Source organism: Marmota monax, unplaced genomic scaffold (genome assembly GCF_021218885.2).
Source record: "Marmota monax isolate L192 unplaced genomic scaffold, Marmota_monax_Labrador192_F-V1.1 WCK01_AAM20220418_F8-fsc00008, whole genome shotgun sequence".
Lineage (NCBI taxonomy): Eukaryota > Metazoa > Chordata > Mammalia > Rodentia > Sciuridae > Marmota > Marmota monax.
This window is the reverse complement of record NW_026694432.1, coordinates 28,221,081-28,238,398: the sequence shown is the minus strand read 5'-3', so window position 1 is coordinate 28,238,398 and position 17,318 is coordinate 28,221,081.

Sequence of the window (17,318 nt, the reverse complement as noted above, 5' to 3'; positions counted from 1 at the left end):
TGCACAGGGTACGTGCACGGGCACGTGCGTGTGCGTAATATGTGTGGTATGGTGAGTGTTCTGCATGTTTACTGGGCTGGGGACACTGGCTTATGGAAGACTTCATAGGAGTTGTTTGTAAGATCCTGCTTGTATGGGCTGGGGTTATAGCTCAGAGGTAGAGCAATCACCTAGCATGTGTGAGGCACTGGGTTCGATCCCCAACACCACATTAAAAAAAAAAAAGACCCTGCTTGTACATGTGTTACATGCCATTTGCAGGTTCTATGTGTTGGATGTGTCCAGCCCCCCAAAGCCTGGACCCACCCATGCTGGTGTCAGGCAGGTCCCCATGGCTGTGGCTTGTGTGCCCAGCAGTATGTGTTGGTACTGAATGGTGCTCACTTAACAGCCTGTGACATGAGCCTGTGGGAAGGAAGATATGTGAGGTGGCAGGAGGGTGTGGGGTGGGGGAAGCTCCCTGGCCCTTAGTCACCCACTTGTTAACTCAGCCTTCTTCTTTTCCTGTCCCAAGTCAGTCTCTGGCTCTGGGTGACTGGATGCTAAGGAGGAAAGTTCTCCAGTGAGTCTTATAAAGCGGCATGGAAATGTGGTATTTACTGTGACATAATCAGCTCTAATGGAGATGGAATTACCTATAAAGGCCCCGAAGAGCCCTCAGGGCCTAAGAGCCACTGCAGCGGGCAAAGCTTTGCTACAGGCAGGTAGAATCTGAGCGTATGTATGTGCGAAAGAGAGAGACAGAGAAGGAGAGGAGAGTGCCTGCCTCATCTGCCCCTGCAGGTGCTCACCTCTGCTAGGACTTGGCTGGGCACAAACAGATTAGCAGGCTGAGCGCTGGAGCCTTGGTTTCACCCACCCCACCTTTGATCTGCGCCTGCCTTTGGCCAAGAGCCAGACACTATCAGAAAAGATGACTGCAGCCAAAACTTATAAAGTGCTTACTGCGCAGCAGGCCTGGTTCTCAGCACTTCTCCCACACTGAACCCCTTGGTTCTCATTACCCCTAAGAGGTGGGCACTGTTACTGTATCGGTTTTGCCAAGAAGCAACCTTGCTGGTGAAAGTTGTAGCTGGGATTCTAGTCTGGATCCAGCACACACCCTTGTGAGCATCTCTTTTGTCCACTGTCTCTGAATTCTACAGAACCCAAATGGCCGCCCCCTGCCCACTCTACAGTCTAGGGATCACCTCTTCAGAGAAACCCCAGGGATCATGCCTGCCCCTGAGCCACAGGCTGCATGCCAGTCAGGACTCTAGTCTCAGCCAAGTGAATTTTTCTTTGCCTTCTCGAGCCTCTGAACTGAACGTTATCCCTGACTCAACTGTGAAGATCCCTGGAGGCAGGGGATGAATCTCCCAGCCCTCTGCATTCCTGGCACTAGTCAGAATAGTGCCTCACTGGGTAGATGCTCACCTTCGATGATGACATTTTGAATCAGTTTCCTCCACTTACTTCAATCCATGTTTCTCAAAGGTCTGCTGTATGCCAAGCCACTCCATCTATGGGAACTCATTTAATCCTCCCAGCAGCCCTAGAGGAAAACCTAATATTGACCCCATTTTGGAAAAAGTGGGGCTCAGAGAAGAGAACCAACTCACTTGAAGTTACATGACTCGTACACCACAGAGATGGCACTAGAGGGTTAAGTGTGTCTTGCCCCAGAGCCAGGTCTGCCTGCTCCTTTTGAACACATCATGTGCTTTCATGCTTGAATGCCATTGTCCAAGCTGTACCCTCTCCCTGGATCCTCTTTCCATCTGAGCAGCTCCCACTCATTCTTCCTGACCTGCTTTGGTGGAGCACAGGAGGATGGAGCCCCATAGTGTAGGAGAGTGTCTGGTCTATATTGTGCACCCAAGATAGTCTTGGCAAGTGGACGGATGGGTGGAGGGTCCAGCAGACCTGAATTCTACCATGTAACCAATTGTGTGACCTCAGCTGCATAGTCTGTAAAATGGGCAAGATAAAAATGGTTTCCACCCTCCAGGGATGCTGCTAGGATTACAGGAGATCATGTATCTAATGCGCTTAGTTAGCACAGTGTCTGGCACTCAGTGATTGCATTAAATCTTAGCTATTGCTGCTTTTACAATCAAAAGTCACTTCTGAAAAGCCAACTGGGCTCCCTGGGGCCAAATAAATAGCTTCATCCTGCAACAAATTCTGCTCCCATAGTATCTTATAACTCCCTCCCCTTCAGGCAGGGAGCTCCTGGAGGAACAGAGGCTCCCTTTCCTCCATCTTGCCAGCCCCAGTGGTGCCTAACACACGGTTAGGTGCTCAGCAAACGTTTGCAGTTTGCGCGCGCACGCGGCGACTTTTGTGTTCAAAAGAACACATTCCGCAATTGCAGCAGCAAAATTCTGTCGCTGCAGCCAACACTTGGGAAGTGCTCACAACGGTTCTGCGCTGAACCCCTTTTCTCATTACCCCCGCAAGAGGTGGGCACTGGTTGCTCCACTTTCCAGGTGAGGTTTTGCTGAATAAAAGCTTTGCTCAGCACCGTGGGGTCCCCACTCCCAGAGATGAGGCGGTATGAGGTGAGGATGCAGGGAACTTTAAATGTTCCAGGATTGGGGGGGCGCGGGAGGAAACCCCTCGGTAATTGCGGGGCTTCCCCCACCCCTGCGCTGGATTAGAGGCTCCGCCGCTTCCTCTGAGGCTCGCTAGCGCTTCCTGGGCCCCTTTGAAGTGGGTTCTGGGCAAATCCTGCCCGCGGGGCCCGAGTGGGCGGGGCCTCCGGGAGGGGCGGGGCCTCCGCCGGACCCGCAGCCAGGCACCACCCCCAGGGTCTCGGGGGCGCCGGCTGCCCACCTCTTGATGGGCACTTATCTTTTTTGTAGTCGTAGGTGGACAGAATGCCCTTATTTGTTTGTTTTTACGTGGTATTGGACCGAACCCAGTGCCTCACACATGCTAGGTGAGCGCTCCGCCGCGGAGCTACAGCCCCAGCCCCCGCCGGGCTTCTTAGTCCCCTCCTCCAGTCCAGGCTCCTGGCCAGCGCCCCTCATTCCGCTCGGCCTTCCTTTCCCCATCCAGCCACATCCCCCTCCCCTTCCAACTCAGCTTAGGCTTCCACTCCCTCCCTGTCCACCCGGACCCCAGGCCTTTCCCCAGCCTCTGAGTGTCTGGTCTGCAGCCAGGTGTTTTAAAAAAATCAGAGCAAAAGCAGTGGCCACTTGTTGAGCCTGACTAGGTGCCAGGCTCTGGGCCCAGGGTACTTCAGCCTCACCTCATCCATGCGCACAAGTGCTGGGGGTGGGAGGACGACTCTGCCCCCATTTGAACTACTGATGCAACCACTGAAGTTCTGAGAAGTTGGGAGCTCAAGGTCAGGAAACTGAAAGGGCAAAAGTGTCTTCAAGGGGCTGGGGATGTGGCTCAAGCAGTAATGCGCTCCCCTGGCATGCGTGGGGTGCTGGGTTCGATCCTCAGTACCACATACAAATAAAATAAAGGTGTTGTGTCCACCGAAAAACTAAAAATAAATATTTAAAAAAAAGAAAAAGAAAAAAAAAGTGTCTTCAAAATCTGGTTTTGGGGACTGGGGTTGTGGCTCAGAGGAAGAGTGCTCGCCTAGGTTGCGTGAGTGAGACCCTGGGTTCAATCCACAGCACCACATAAATGTAAAATAAAGGTATTGTGTCCACCTACAACTACAAAATAAATGTTTAAAAAAACAAAACAACAACAACAACAAAAAACCAAAAAAAACAGGGCCAGGGATATAGCTTAGTTGGTAGAGCGCTTGCCTCACATGCACAATGCCCTGGGTTCAATCCCTGGCCCCCAAAATAAATAAATAAACAAACAGCCACTGGGCAGACTCCTATAATCCCAGTGGCTGGGGAGGCTGAGACAGGAGGATCTAGGGTTCAAAACCAGCCTCAGCAACAACAGCAAGGTGCTAAGCAACCAAGTGAGACCCTGACTCTAAATAAAATACAAAGTAGGGCTGGGGATGTGGCTCAGTGGTCAACTGCTCCTGAGTATTCAATTCCACCCCCCCCCAAAAAAAAAATACACCTGGCTCTGAAGTCGATTGGATTCTCCATGCCTCACCTCCACCTGACCATATTCAGAACCTTAGGAGATGAAGTGAATCCAAGTTCTGGAGAAGGGATTTGCTGGAGGTGAAAGAGCTAATGTGAACACTAGAAACCTGGCTTCTGTTCCGCTCACCTTCTCAGTTATTTATTTCTCTGTCCCCACTGCAGCCCTTAAAGGCTGTCAGCTCTCTGGAAGGTGCTTCCCCACAATCTTGGGAATAAGGAAATTTGTAACACAGAAATAGAGCAATCCTGACCCCCCCTCACCTCTTGCAATGACTGTCTCTCTGCCTTTACCCTGCCTTCACCCCCACCCCAAGGGGGAGGGCTGACTCCCTCTCCTCTTTCAGAGCCCTGTTAGAGGTTTAGCCCATCTGTGACACTTTTCCTGCCCATCCTATTTAAAACAGCAACAGGACACAGGACCCCTCCCCCACCCTGTGCTCCCTGCCTGCCTTACTTCCTGATCAGTAGCTCATCATTTTAAAGAGGTGTGAAGTCTGCATGGTTTACCATATTCCAAGTACAAAGCTTGGCATCCTGTCTAGAGGCCCCGGATAAACTCTGGGGAGAATAACTAGTGGGGTATTCCCACTGCTGCAAAGGTGGGGCCAACAAAGGGGGTGGAAGGTGGGGGGGTGGAGGAGGCTCCAAAAGTGGCCTTTCCCAAGTCCCAGAATCCTCCACTCTTCCCATTGTGGCTGTGGGGCCTTCTGATGTGATATGCCCCTACTTACCCTACATTATCTTATCTCATCCTCACGACACCCCCTGTGAGTAGCACGTTCCTCATTTCACAGACTGGGAAACTGAGGCTCACCCCGGAGAGGTAACCTGCTCAAGGTTGCACAAATAGGTGGCAAAGCCAGGTTCTAAAACCAGTTTAGCAGCTCCCCTGGCTCCCATTGTCACAATCATGGCCTCCTGAGCTCACTGCCATCTTCTGTCTCCCCTGGTCCCCTCCCTAACACCTGGGGTCCCTTGAGCAAATGTGGGGATGAAGACTGAGACATGGTTGGCCAAGGACCAAGGACACATCTCTGGCTTCCCAGGGCCACCACTTGCTGTGAGACTCTGGTGATGCACTTCAAAGTTCTGAGTTTGGGCTGGGCATGGTGGCTCACTGTAATCCCAGAGGTTCAGGAGGCTGAGACAGGAGGATCGCGAGTTCAAAACCAGTCTCAGCAAAAGTGAGGCACTAAGCAATTTGGTGAGACCCTGTCTCTAAATAAAATACAAAATAGGGCTGGGGATGAGGCTCAGTGGTTGAGTGCCCCTAAGTTCAATCCCGGTACCAAAAATAAAAATTTAAAAAAAAAGTTCTGAGTTTGTTTTTTCCTCCAGCAAGTGCAGGTGAAAGTAATCCAATGCCCACCTTGTTGGGGAGACATAAAAGCATGAGAAACTATGGCATGTCTTGGGACACATGCCAGGTCCTCCCTAAATGTCAGCTGTGATTATTTTTATCACTGACATCATGCTAGGGGGCCTCAGGCTGGCACAGCACCTGCCAGGTGCCACCCGCTTCCTGAGTCCGGACAGTTCTGCTGCAAGCCTAGGTAGAGGTTGAAAGGAAGGCGGAAGGCGGAAGGAAGCTGCCCTGCCTCTGAGAACCGCCCCCCCCCAAAACCTGCCCCTATAGAGCACTAGAAAGTCCCCATACATCAGGAAATCTGTCCCAGGTCCCCTTCCTGCTATGCTTCCTGGAGAAACCCACCAGGACCACATTCAGCCCAGCTGGATGAGAAGGTCCCCACACGCCAGGGCCTGATCACCAGGCCTGCAAGCTCCAAGCCTACACAACCCTCTGGGAAGTGCTGTGAACCCAGCCACAGAAGCACCCTCATATGCCTGGGCACACACCCGTGCATGTGCACACACATCTGCCCATGCACACTCACTCCTGTGTCCACAAGCAACAATCCTGAAACATGCACTTTCCTAATGACCAGATCTCAGGGATCATTTGGGGACAGATCTAGGGCTCTCTCCTCCCACCCCACCCCCACCCTGCTCCTCCTTCTTGTCATGTTTCTATCTGTCCATCTCTCTCCATCAGCGCATCCCCGGGGAACCCTGCACTAGTCCAGCTGTATGTGATCTGCCTGGGCCAGCCCAGTGGTGAGCAGTCCATCCTCATCCCTGACCCTTCATCTCTGTCACATCCCAGCAAGCCCCTGTCCCCTTTCTCAGCAGGGTCTCTCATCACTCTACCAGACCCCCACCCATCCATCCCCCAACCTCTCATCTGTCTCCCTCATCTGTCAGTCTGTCCATCTATCCATCCAAACTTCCTTCCTTCCCCCTGGGCCCATCCATCACTTCCCAGACAGCCCTGCCCTGCCAGGTAGTCACCTCCTGGCTGCTCTGTTTGTCTGTCCACCAGCCCATCCATCCATCTGTCCACCAGCCCATCCATCATGCTGCAAACCACTTGTCCAGTCTTGCTGCCATTCACATGTTTCCTGGCCAGGCCCCCTAAGGTCACCTCCGCAGGCCTGGGTAGGTATGTGTATCTGTGTGTACAGGAACCCACATTAGAGTTTTCTGTGACCTCCAGCATCCATTGTGCTGCATCCTTGAAAGAGGGCAGGAAAACCTGGGCACAGTCCTGCTGCTCTAAGGACCTTGTGTGTGCCAGTGTGGGGGAAACTGGGGGCTTTCCTGCTGGCAGATGGGTGTGGACTATTTTACTGTCCAGTCTTCCTATGCCCCTGTTTGCACTTTCCCCCATAGTCATCATTGACCTGTTCAAAAATATAGACATAATTTGAGATGATATCCAGCCCCCAGTCTTATTTCCTGATTCTTTTAGAGGGACCTAGCCAACGCCCAGGACGGCTGGGGGCCCAGACAGCCGCCCTGGAAGCCCCTGCCTAGAGCCACCATTCCCCTCTCCCAAGGGCATACTCTCCCCACCACCGCCCCTCTGCTCTTCCTGCCGCTGAGAGACAAGAGACAGGCAGAGAGCGACAAAGGCCGAGCGAGCGAGAAGACACACCCAGGGAAGGGGAATGCTGGAAAACCCAGATGGGCCCAGGAGGGAGCCCGGGCCACGTGGAGAAGCGGCGGGACCCGGAGGAAGGACAGGGAAAGGCAGGCAGGACAATGGAGCGGACCGGAGGGGACCTGGGGAGGGACACCCGGCCGGGGGAGGGAGTAGGGATCGGAACTCCGGTCCCCCGCAGGGCGGCCCACCTGCCCCGGCCGCAGGTCGCGCCAGCCCAGGGTGGGCGGGCCGGAAGCGCCCCTCCCCCGCCCTGCCCTCCCCCGCCGCCCGCCGCGTCTCGCACCGGGGCAGCCCGGGCTTCCGACCCTGCAGGTGCCGCCTTTGAGGGTCGCCGCGTGCGGTTTACGGCGGGGCCCGAGCCTCCTTCCCGCGGCGGGGAACCGCCTCTGCGCCTCGTAAAAGGGGTCGGGGCCTGCGGAGCGGCGGCCTCCGTCACCATGGAAACCGGGGCAGCCCTGGGGGCGGCGACCGCGGGCGGGTGGGCGGGCGCTGCGGGGCGCAGGAAGCTCCCGCTGCGCACCTGGCCGATCTTGGCACGCTCCTCCCCTCGGTCGCGACCACCCGGCCGGCCCGCCTCTCTCCGACCCACCTCCCCGGATCCATCACCCACCCTTTAAAGTCACTTCCTCCAGAAAGCCTTCAGCACCTGCCACCGCGCCGGGCGGCCCCGCTGGTGCTTCCTGGCAAAAATAATTTATCCTGGACCTGGCTTCTTCCCGGCGGAGCAGGGGCTGCACGCTTCACGTCCATCATATTTTGTCTTCATACCAACCCTGTGAGGACCGGTTACTTTTGTCCCTATTTACAAAGGAGAAAATTAGGCTGGCAGAGGGCCTTGCAGCTAAAAGTCACCTCCTATCCGGGGACAGTTTCACCTGGGATGCTCGGTGGTTCTTTCCGGGTCAAGCTGCTGGACACTCAAGAGACATCTCTAAGGGGCCTCCCAGCTCCGACGTTCTGAAAACTTAGGCCATGCAGGTGACTTGCCTTAGTGCCTCACCCATACCCGGTGCTCCCTGGGGCAGGGGGTTGTGCCTCTCTAATCAGACTAGGTGCTGCTAAGGGTCCGTACATCTCTGCTACTTCCCCAAGCCTGTGGTCACTAGAAATGCCCAAATCTAAGCTGGACATGGTTGGCCGTGTCCCTCCCAGGACAAGAGCATCCCAGGGCTCCTTTATGGTTCCTCACCTTGCTCCTGAGATCTGATGTCTACAGGGATGGATTCTTTCCTTTTTTTGGGGGGGAGGCAGGTACTGCGGATTGAACTCAGGGGCACTCGACCACTGAGCCACATCCCCAGCCCTATTTTTTTTTTAAAGATAGAGTGAGAGAGGGAGGGAGGGAGAGAGAGAGAATTTTTAATATTTCTTTTTTAGTTTTCGGCGGACACAACATCTTTGTTTGTATGTGGTGCTGAGGATCGAACCCAGGCCGCATGCATGCCAGGCGAGCGTGCTACCGCTTGAGCCACATCCCCAGCCCCCCCAGCCCTATTTTGCATGTTATTTAGAGACAGGGTCTCACTGAGCTGCTTAGCACCTCACTTTTGCTGAGGCTGGCTCTGAATTTGCAATCCTCCTATCCCAGCTCCCAAGCCACTGGGATTACAGGCGTGCACCACCTTGCCTGGCAAGGACTAGGTTCCTGCACGCTCTGCCATGGAAAACAGATCCTTGCCCCAGACCCTGAGGCCCTTCTCCACACAGGCTCAGAAGGGGAGAAAAGAGCCCAGAGTCCACCTCCCAGGGAGCAGCCATGCCAGAATCATCATCCCTCCTGCTTAGCGTGCTTGAGCCTCTGAACTTGGACTACAGTCCAGTGAGGTGGATATTTCATGCTCATTTTAAGGAAACCAAATCAAAGAGGGAAAGTCACTTGACTACCATCACCCCTGGCAAGTGGCCTCTCTCTCCTTCCCGTGTCCTGTGTCAACCGAGCTCCTCATACTGCCTGGAAACTGGCTGTTGACACCTCTCCTGTGAGCACCTTCAGGGAAGGGAGAGAACAGGGTTTGGTTTGGTTTGTTTTTTCTTTGTTTTTAATCTTGGGCTCCAATGCCTAGCTCAGGGTCTGGAACATAACAGGTTTGTTGAATGCACCTGATAATTATCTCTCCTTCCACATTCCGGATAGGTTTCTGCCTACTCAAGCCAATCCACCCAGCATGTATTAAGCATGTACTACATTCCACACATTTAACACAAATCACACTTGATAAAGACCATCACTCCTGTTCGATCCTTAGCACCACATAAAACTAAATAGATAAAATGAAGGTATTTAAAAAAAATTCATTTCCCTTTTTTTCTTTTAGTACCAGGAATTGATCCCAGCGGTGCTTTCCCACCAAGTACATCCCAGCCCTTTTTATTTTTCTATGTTAAGACAGGATCTCACTTAGTTGCTGAGGCTGTCCACAAACTTTTGATCTTCCTGCCTTAGCCAAGTCTCTGGGATTACAGAAGTGCGTCACAACGCCTACCTTCATTTCCCTGATTTTACAGATGAGGAAACTGATTCAGTGTTGTCTTCCTTCCTTCCTTCTTTCTTTCTCTCTTTCTCTATTTCTCTCTCTCTTTCTCTCTTTCTTCTCTTTCTTCTCTTTCTTCTCTTTCTTTCCCAGGACCTCACACCTGCTAGACAAGCTTCACCCAGCCCCAGACTGCATTTGAAGCTTCATCTGTGTGATTCACACTCATTCTCCCTCAGCCAGATTGGCCTTTCCCTGGGAGATATGGCATGAGGGTCCCTGAGCCTGCAGAAAGGCCTGTATTACCTGGGGGTCCACCCCAGAGATGGGGTGTGGCTGGCGGAGTCAGGGCTCCCTCTGGGTCTGGCCTTCAACTTTATGTATGCATACTGCCTGTGAGTACGGGGTGCCCTGAGGAGGGCCACATGGTCATGTTCGAGCCCAGGTGAGTTGTGAGGTCACATATGTGTTCATGCCTGAGTGTCCCAGTGCAACGGAACAGGGTGTGGAGGAGGCGCTGGTATATGCAGACACTGTGTACTGTGCATGCTTTTTTTTTTTCGATGCTGGGAATGGAACCCAGAGCCATGAGCGTGATGGGCAGATGCTCTGCCACTGAGCCACCCCACCCCCAGCCCTCGTGCATACTATTATAATCCTTGTTTACAGATGAAGAAACTGAGGCGCACGGTGGTGAAGAAGTTTGCTTGTCTGCTGGTGGGCATGTGTGCACAGGTGTGTGTCTGCGTCTGGGTGTGTGCGGTGGGCAGGGTGGGGAGGAGGGAGGGCCTCCTGCCCTCCAGCCCTGTAATCCACCCTCCCGACTCGCCTGGCTGCAGGGGCGCTGGTAATGACTGTTTTGCAGCCTCCCGTCACAGTCTGAAAATGTGCCTCAGGCCCGTCTAAGGGAGACCCCCACCCCAGCCAGGGCAGCTGGCCATGTCCCAAGGTCTGACTCCAGGCTGATCCTGGAGGGTGGGGATCTGGGCCAGTCCTGCCTCCTTACCTCCATGCTGGCCTCTGCCCTCCGACTGGGAGCTCCCCTAGAGGAAAGGGTGACAGTTCCTCCCCCAGAGGAAGGGAATCTTCCAGGAATGGAGCATGTGCCCTGGACAGATTGGAGCCACCCTGGTTAGGGGCTGTGGCTTCTGCACCAGAGCAGGGACATCCCAGGGCGGAGGCCAGCTTCCACATTGGGCCACCCCAGCCCGCCAGCTCCCGGGTGGGCATTTCAGGAGAGGGCATCTGCTTTCACCCCTGACTCCCCCCAAATAAATCCCATCTGTCCTGAGAGGGCAGTAGGGCCTCTGCCCTGGCCTGGGCAGTCGAACACAAAGGGCTCAGTGGCCTGGGAGTGACACCCACTGCCCCTCCCGCCCCGGCCACCCTGTCTCCCATGGACTCTGCCCACCCCTTGGTTCTCTTATCAAAACCACCAAAACCAGCCATCGAAACTCCCAGGCTCTTGACTGGCGAGCCCTCCCCTGTCCCACCCCGTCTGCCGCACCCAGGCACCCAGCACCGACATCCTGCCAATTCTGTCCCAAGGCAGCCCCCAAGGCAGCAGAACCCTCCTCAGGGAGCCAACATCCCACACCCCGAAGAAGTCCCAGCTCCCTGGCCCTTGGCCCCATACTGTTTCTCCTGGGTGTGCCGCTATTTACTGTCCAGACGCCAGCCTGGGGTGGCAGGCCTGGGCACTGTCCATAAAGATAAAGGGATCCTGAGGTTGAGGCTCTGCGGGGAGATCAAAGGCGACCTGAGGGCAGAAGCCATCTAGGGGAAGCCACTTGAGCAAACCCCACTAAGAAGGAGATCTTGGGACCTCCCCTCTGGCTTTCACAGGGTTTGGAGAGACCTGGGTTGAGCCCAGCCAGGGTGGGAAGCGAGGCCCAGGAAAGGAGGGGATTGGCCAGGCTCATGTCCCTGGGCCTGATGGGTTGAGGCAGGAGTCCTAGCATGGTCACAGGCCATCTGCCCTTTACCCGCCGACTGCACCTCAGTTTCTCCATTTGTGAAATCGAGGATAAGGAGTGAGTCAGTTTTATTATGTGAGATAAGAGCTCGGGCTGCTGCAGCCAGCACGGCGCCTGGCACACAGGTGGTACAGGGCACCTGCTTCTCCCCCAGCCCTGCACCCTGACCCTGGAATACGCTACCCCCACCCCCTCAAGGCCGGATGTCTTCCCTCCCACCCAGACATCGGCGCCAGCCTTCCCTGCTACTCCTAGGCTCTGCCCCCAGGTTTAAACCCCACGGTGCTCCTTCCTCCTCCAAGGGAAATGGAACTTCCTTTCTAGCTCCTGCCACCACCTTCCTGGTGATGGTCGGCCGGCTGGGAGTGACGGGCACCCAACCTGCTGACTCAGCGCCGGGAGCTAGGCTTTGCTTAGCAACAGGCCAGGCCCCAGGCAAACAGAGCCCTGGGCAGCCACACCCCTGCCACAGGAATGCAGCGGCATTCCTGGGGGTGCTGTGGCACTGTGCCTGGGACTGGGGGGCAGGTAGGCACCTTCCTAGCTCTGCCACCTTGGCATCAGGCAGGAGGGAGCCCCCTCACCAGGGCCCAGGGTTCCACAGCTGCCTGCCTCTGGCCTGGCCTTCAGAGTCCCAACCCAGAGTCTGGATCTGGTGACCTGAGAGAAGAGAGCCACAGAGAGTCATACGGCTCTGTGACCTTTACAAGCTGTGTGACCTTGGACGAGGCCTCTCCAAACCTCAGGTTCCTCGTCTGTAATGTGGGGAGGGTGACAGGCGCTCAGGACTGGGCTGGATGGAGGAAGGGAGGCCAGAGCTCAGACCAGCCCAGCTGACCTGAGGAGCCGTTCAGTGAGCGGTTCACCCTCAGCTGTGGAGAGCACGTCCCCTGAAGGAATGGGGGGACCCTCGGGCTCTGGGGCCCCGGAGGGGGGTTGAGGCCCAGAGAAGGCTTCACACCTCCTTAAGGCTCAGTAGGGCCAGCTCCCATCATGCTGCCCTCTGTCCTCTACAAGCACCCAGAGCCTCAGGTCAGTGAGGACCGGGGCCCTCTCCTTACACTGGCTTGGAGGCTCTGGGTGGGGAAACCTGGGCTTCTGTCTTTCCTCTTTCAGGAGTTCTGTTCCATTGGGGACCCCTGCCAGTCCCAGACTCTTCCAGCAGTCAGGCATTGGCCAAGGGCAGAGCTTGTATCACTCCTGTGTCCCTGCCCCCTGCCCCTCAACAGGCCAGGAGAGGCTCTTGCCCCAGGAACCCTCTCTCTCCTGTCTCTCCTTCCTTTGTGTGCCTTTTCTCTTCCTCCCTGGGAAGAGGCCACAGGAGGGGGTGTCTGAAGCACAAGGAACTCCTTCAGGAAAAGAAGCTTTGACTTGGAGCTGGGCCACCTGGACTTGTTCGGTCTCTGACTTGCTGTGCAGTCCCTTGCGCTCTCTGGTCTTCCATTTCCCATCACAGGTAGGTAGTATCCCTTGTCTGAAATGCTCAGAATCAGAAATAGTTCCAATTTGGGAACATTTGCACAGACTTCACCAGTTGAACATCCCTAATCTCGAAATCCAGAATGCTCCAGAATTTGAAATCAATTGAGCATATGTTGGCACTCAAAATTTTCAGATTTGGGATTTCTGGATTAGGGAGCTCAAGTCGGATCACCTGTACTGCATATTTGATCATCATGTGCCCAACAGAGTTGCTCCTTGGAAAATGAGAGTCCCAGGTGCTTGCCCCCACCCCACATCAACCTGCCCCCAGCCCCTTGCAGCCTCTTTAATCCCCTCAGATCTGCCTGCCTTGAATTCCCCTGTGGGCCGCTGAGCTGGGGTCTGAATGGGAAGCAGGGAGCTCAGGGCTGTGGGAAGCAGGCAGGGGCTGGGCCTGTCGCCTGCCGAGGGAGGGGGCTGTGGGCCCCCAGGCCATTCATCGCTAAGCCTGGATCCGGCGCCTTTGTACCAAGAACAAAACCCGGGGATCAGCTGTTCTCTGCCCTGCCCCTCTCTGCTCCGGAAGGGATGGCAGTCGGGGCCTGAGGGATGAGCTGTGTTCCCTCCTGGGCCCTGGGATGCGCCCGTGGGGTGGGGGACAAACCCTGGGAGCTCCCCACCACCCTGGGTGTGAGCAAACCTGGCGTCCATCCCACATCCTGGTTGTTGTGGGATCAGGCAGGTGTTCTAACCTTGAGCCTCAGTGTCACCATCTGTCAGTGGGACTTGTGATGGCTCCAGCCTGGCGGGTTTGAGGATCCATGAGAGGAGGCCTGTGGCAGCATAGGCCCAGCATACATGGGACAGACAGACGACAGATGGCAGTCGCTCTGACTCGCTTGGTCTTGCCTATGAGCCTGGGGCCTAGGCCAGGGCTAGTGTGTGCAGGTGAGGGTCTCGGAGAAAGCCAGAGACATGGCCCACCCTGCACCTGCCAGAGCGTCCTCCCCTGACACCTGCAAAGTCCCCAGGACAGTGCGTCTCACTCTTAGCCAAGTGCCCAGGGCCTAGGGCTGCAGTGCCCAGGGCAGTCTGGATGTGGGTGGCTGCTGATGGGACCCTAAGTTAAAGCTGAGTCTAAGCCTGTCCCACCTAGGGCTTCAGTCCCCTGCCTGACCCCCAACCCCTGGCCTCCAGCCTGGAATGGCCTTGGGCAGCCCCAGGAGGCATCTGGGAGTGGCCTCAGGGGCCCTGCCCGCTCAGGGCTCTCTGCTGGGACCCTCAGAAAGGGACAAGGCGCCTTGTCAGAAGTGGCCAAGAGCTGTCCACTCAGCAATGACTCGAGTTTCCAGGCAGGGGGCCAGAAGGTCGCGGTCATGCTCCTCCTGAGGCCTGGGCTCTGGCCAAGCGTCAGCAGCAGAAATGGTTGGGTCGGTTTTATTTTAAACAAAAAAGAACTTTGAGTGGAAACATGTGTCCTCCCCCCATCCTTCTCCATCTCACCCTCCCATGTTCTCTTTGGCGCCGCCCTTTCCTCCCCTCCCTCTTTCTTGATTTATCTGTCACTCTCCCCATCTCCTCCCGGCTGGCAGGAGTCTGCAGTGGTGGGAGGCTGAGGACATGGCCTGGACCCCTGCCACCAGCCCCCAGCCTGCTCCTGGGGGCCTGGGGTCTGCGCAGCTCCAGGGCCACACTCCTCTGCCCTCTGGGTCTGTTTCCTGTACTAGGCACCTCGGATACTAAAGCTCTTCACCTTAAAATAAGTTTTAAGAGACGGCCCAGGCCAAGGCCAAATCTCAGCGGTACACCACCTGCTTCACTACTCAGGGCCCTGGGTTTGATCCCCAGCATTGCAAAAAAAAAAAAAAAAAAAAAAAGCTTAAAAAGTGTGTGCGGGGGGGAGGGGGGCTGGGGTTGTGGCTCAGTGGGGGAGCGCGCCTAGCATGCAACGAGGCCCTGGGTTCGATCCTCAGCACCACATACGTGAAATAAAGACGTTGTGTCCACCTAAAACTTAAGAATAAATATTAAAAGGGGGTGGGTGGGAAAAATCCAAAACCGAACATTGGTCCGATCCAAATCACTCATCCTGCAACTAGAGACAGGTCCAAGGGGACCACAGCCTGACAAGGGAATTAGGGACAAAGCTGGGCAGATGGGGGTCCCCTAGGTGTAGCAGGGAGGTCTGCTTCCTCAGGGAGTAGTGACTCCTTCCCTGAGATGGTCACCCAGCATGGCATGAGGCACCCCCAGGGAAAGGCAGACCCTGGCGGGTCGGTCACCTCTGGCCCCTGCACAGCCATGTTCTTGCCCGTCTCCCACCTCCAGCTCCTTGGCCGCAGTGTTAGGGGCGGGGTCCAAGTCCCAGCTCTGGGTCCTCTAGTGACTGTGAACATGACCTTTGCCCTCCTAGGCCCTAGTGTCCCTGTCTTTGTAACTGAAGGCTTGTCTTGGCCACTGAGGGCCTTCCTGCTGTGATCCTTCACTGGGTTCTTGCCTCCTTTGGAAGAAATTCTAGAACCTTTGGCCTGAATGCAGGTTCCCCTCCCTGAGTGAGAAGGACTCTCCTCAAGGCAACCCCCACCTCCTGAGATCCAGGCCCTTGGTGCCTTGTGTCTGAGGGCCACAGCTGAGGAGAGGCACATAACCTGGCACCCTGCAGCCAAAGCTGTACCCCCTTGCATATGCAGGTCACGCCAGGGCTCTGGTGGGGACAGGACGATGGTGTCTGCTGGCAGAGGGAAATCCCTTCCCGGCCCACAGCGCCAGTTGCCAAGTGCAGGTAAACGGGTGGGGGGATCAGCAAGGTGGGGGCAAGGCAGGCCTGGGCAGACGGTCCCAGCGCCTCGCCACTCCACCCACCTCTGCTTGGCTTCTAAACGTGGCCAAGAGGGAAGGGCAAGGGCTCCATGAGCGCCTCTGCTGGTGAGCAGAGGATGAGCTGACCAGGAGCCCAAGGTCGGGAGAGGGATGAGGCTCCCCCAACAGCCGATGGATGCTCCTTTCTGCCCCTTGGGGCCCCCAAGATGCCCCAGTTAGGGGTGGGAAGTATGACCTTAAGACCTTCCTAGGTCCCCACCTGGTCCCTTCATTTCTGCCTTGGAGCGTGGAAGTGACTCATTCCACCCTGGCCACTGCCTGGTGGCAGGAACCGTCAGCACCCACTTGACAGATGGGGAAGGCAAGGCATCGGGAGGGGAGAGGCGCCCTGAGCTCACTGCACCAAGCGAGTGTCCCCCAGGGAAGTCTCCCGGGGCTCCCTCCAGGGTCCCACACCTCCCTGTCCTCTGAACTCTGCAACGACCATGATCCAAGTCCATGGAAAGAGACCCCTGCCGACCGGAGTCACGCAGGTGTGCGAGGGGCCTGGGCTCTGAACCACAGCTGACCCCTGGGTCCAGCCAGGCGGGTTGCCCTCTCCTGGGACTCAGCTGGCACCAAGCCCTGTGCCCGGGCTGGCTTTTGCTGCTCAGGCAGAGAAGACTGCTACATTTGTATGGATTTTGTGACCAGGCGCTTTTCCTTTCTTCTTTTTCCTTTCAGAAGGGGGTTGTTAAACATTTACCAGCTCACACTGACAGGAGCCCACAGCTCTTACAGTGTCTCAGAGGGGTCCCTGGCTTAGAAGGAACAATAGCTTAGTGAGATCCAGGCTTTGTCTCAGGTCCGGAGACAGATCTGAGCCTGTCTGAATCCAAAGCCAAAGAAATTCCTTCCTCCCCGGTGATGTCAGGAGGTGGCTTCTCTTTCTTTCTACTCCGCCATGACAACTTCCTGTCCAGGCTAAGAAACCATTCTGACTGTCCCTTTGGGGCAGAAATTAAAAGTCCTGCAAGTTCAGAGCTGCCGCCCAGCACACCCTGCCCCCTGACACTGCACCGTAAACATTGACCAAGCGCCTCGCTTATCCCCCTGAGCCCGTTTCCTCCCCGGCATGGTGGGCTCATGGGCAAGGCCCATCCATTCGTCCACCTTCTGTGGCCTGGTGTCTCCCGTGTGTGCCAGGTGATGTCTGGAAACAGTGAGATCAGGATTTCTGCTTTGAGTCCTGGCTCAGCTGTGGGCTCCCTGTGTTACTGGGCCTCAGCCTCCCATCTGGACCATGGCCTCTGTGTAAGGGCTCCTTCCAGCTTCCCTCCCATCTGGGGCAATCAGAGTCCCAGGAGAGGGCAACCCGCCTGGCTGGACCCAGGGGTCAGCTGTGGTTCAGAGCCCAGGCCCCTCGCACACCTGTGTGATTCCGGTCGGCAGGGGTCTCTTTCCATGGACTTGGATCATGGTCGTTGCAGAGTTCAGAGAACAGAGAGGTGTGTGACCCTGGAGGGAGCCCCAGGTGACTTCCCTAGGGGCACTCACTGCATGAAGTGGGGGAGATACCTGGACTCTG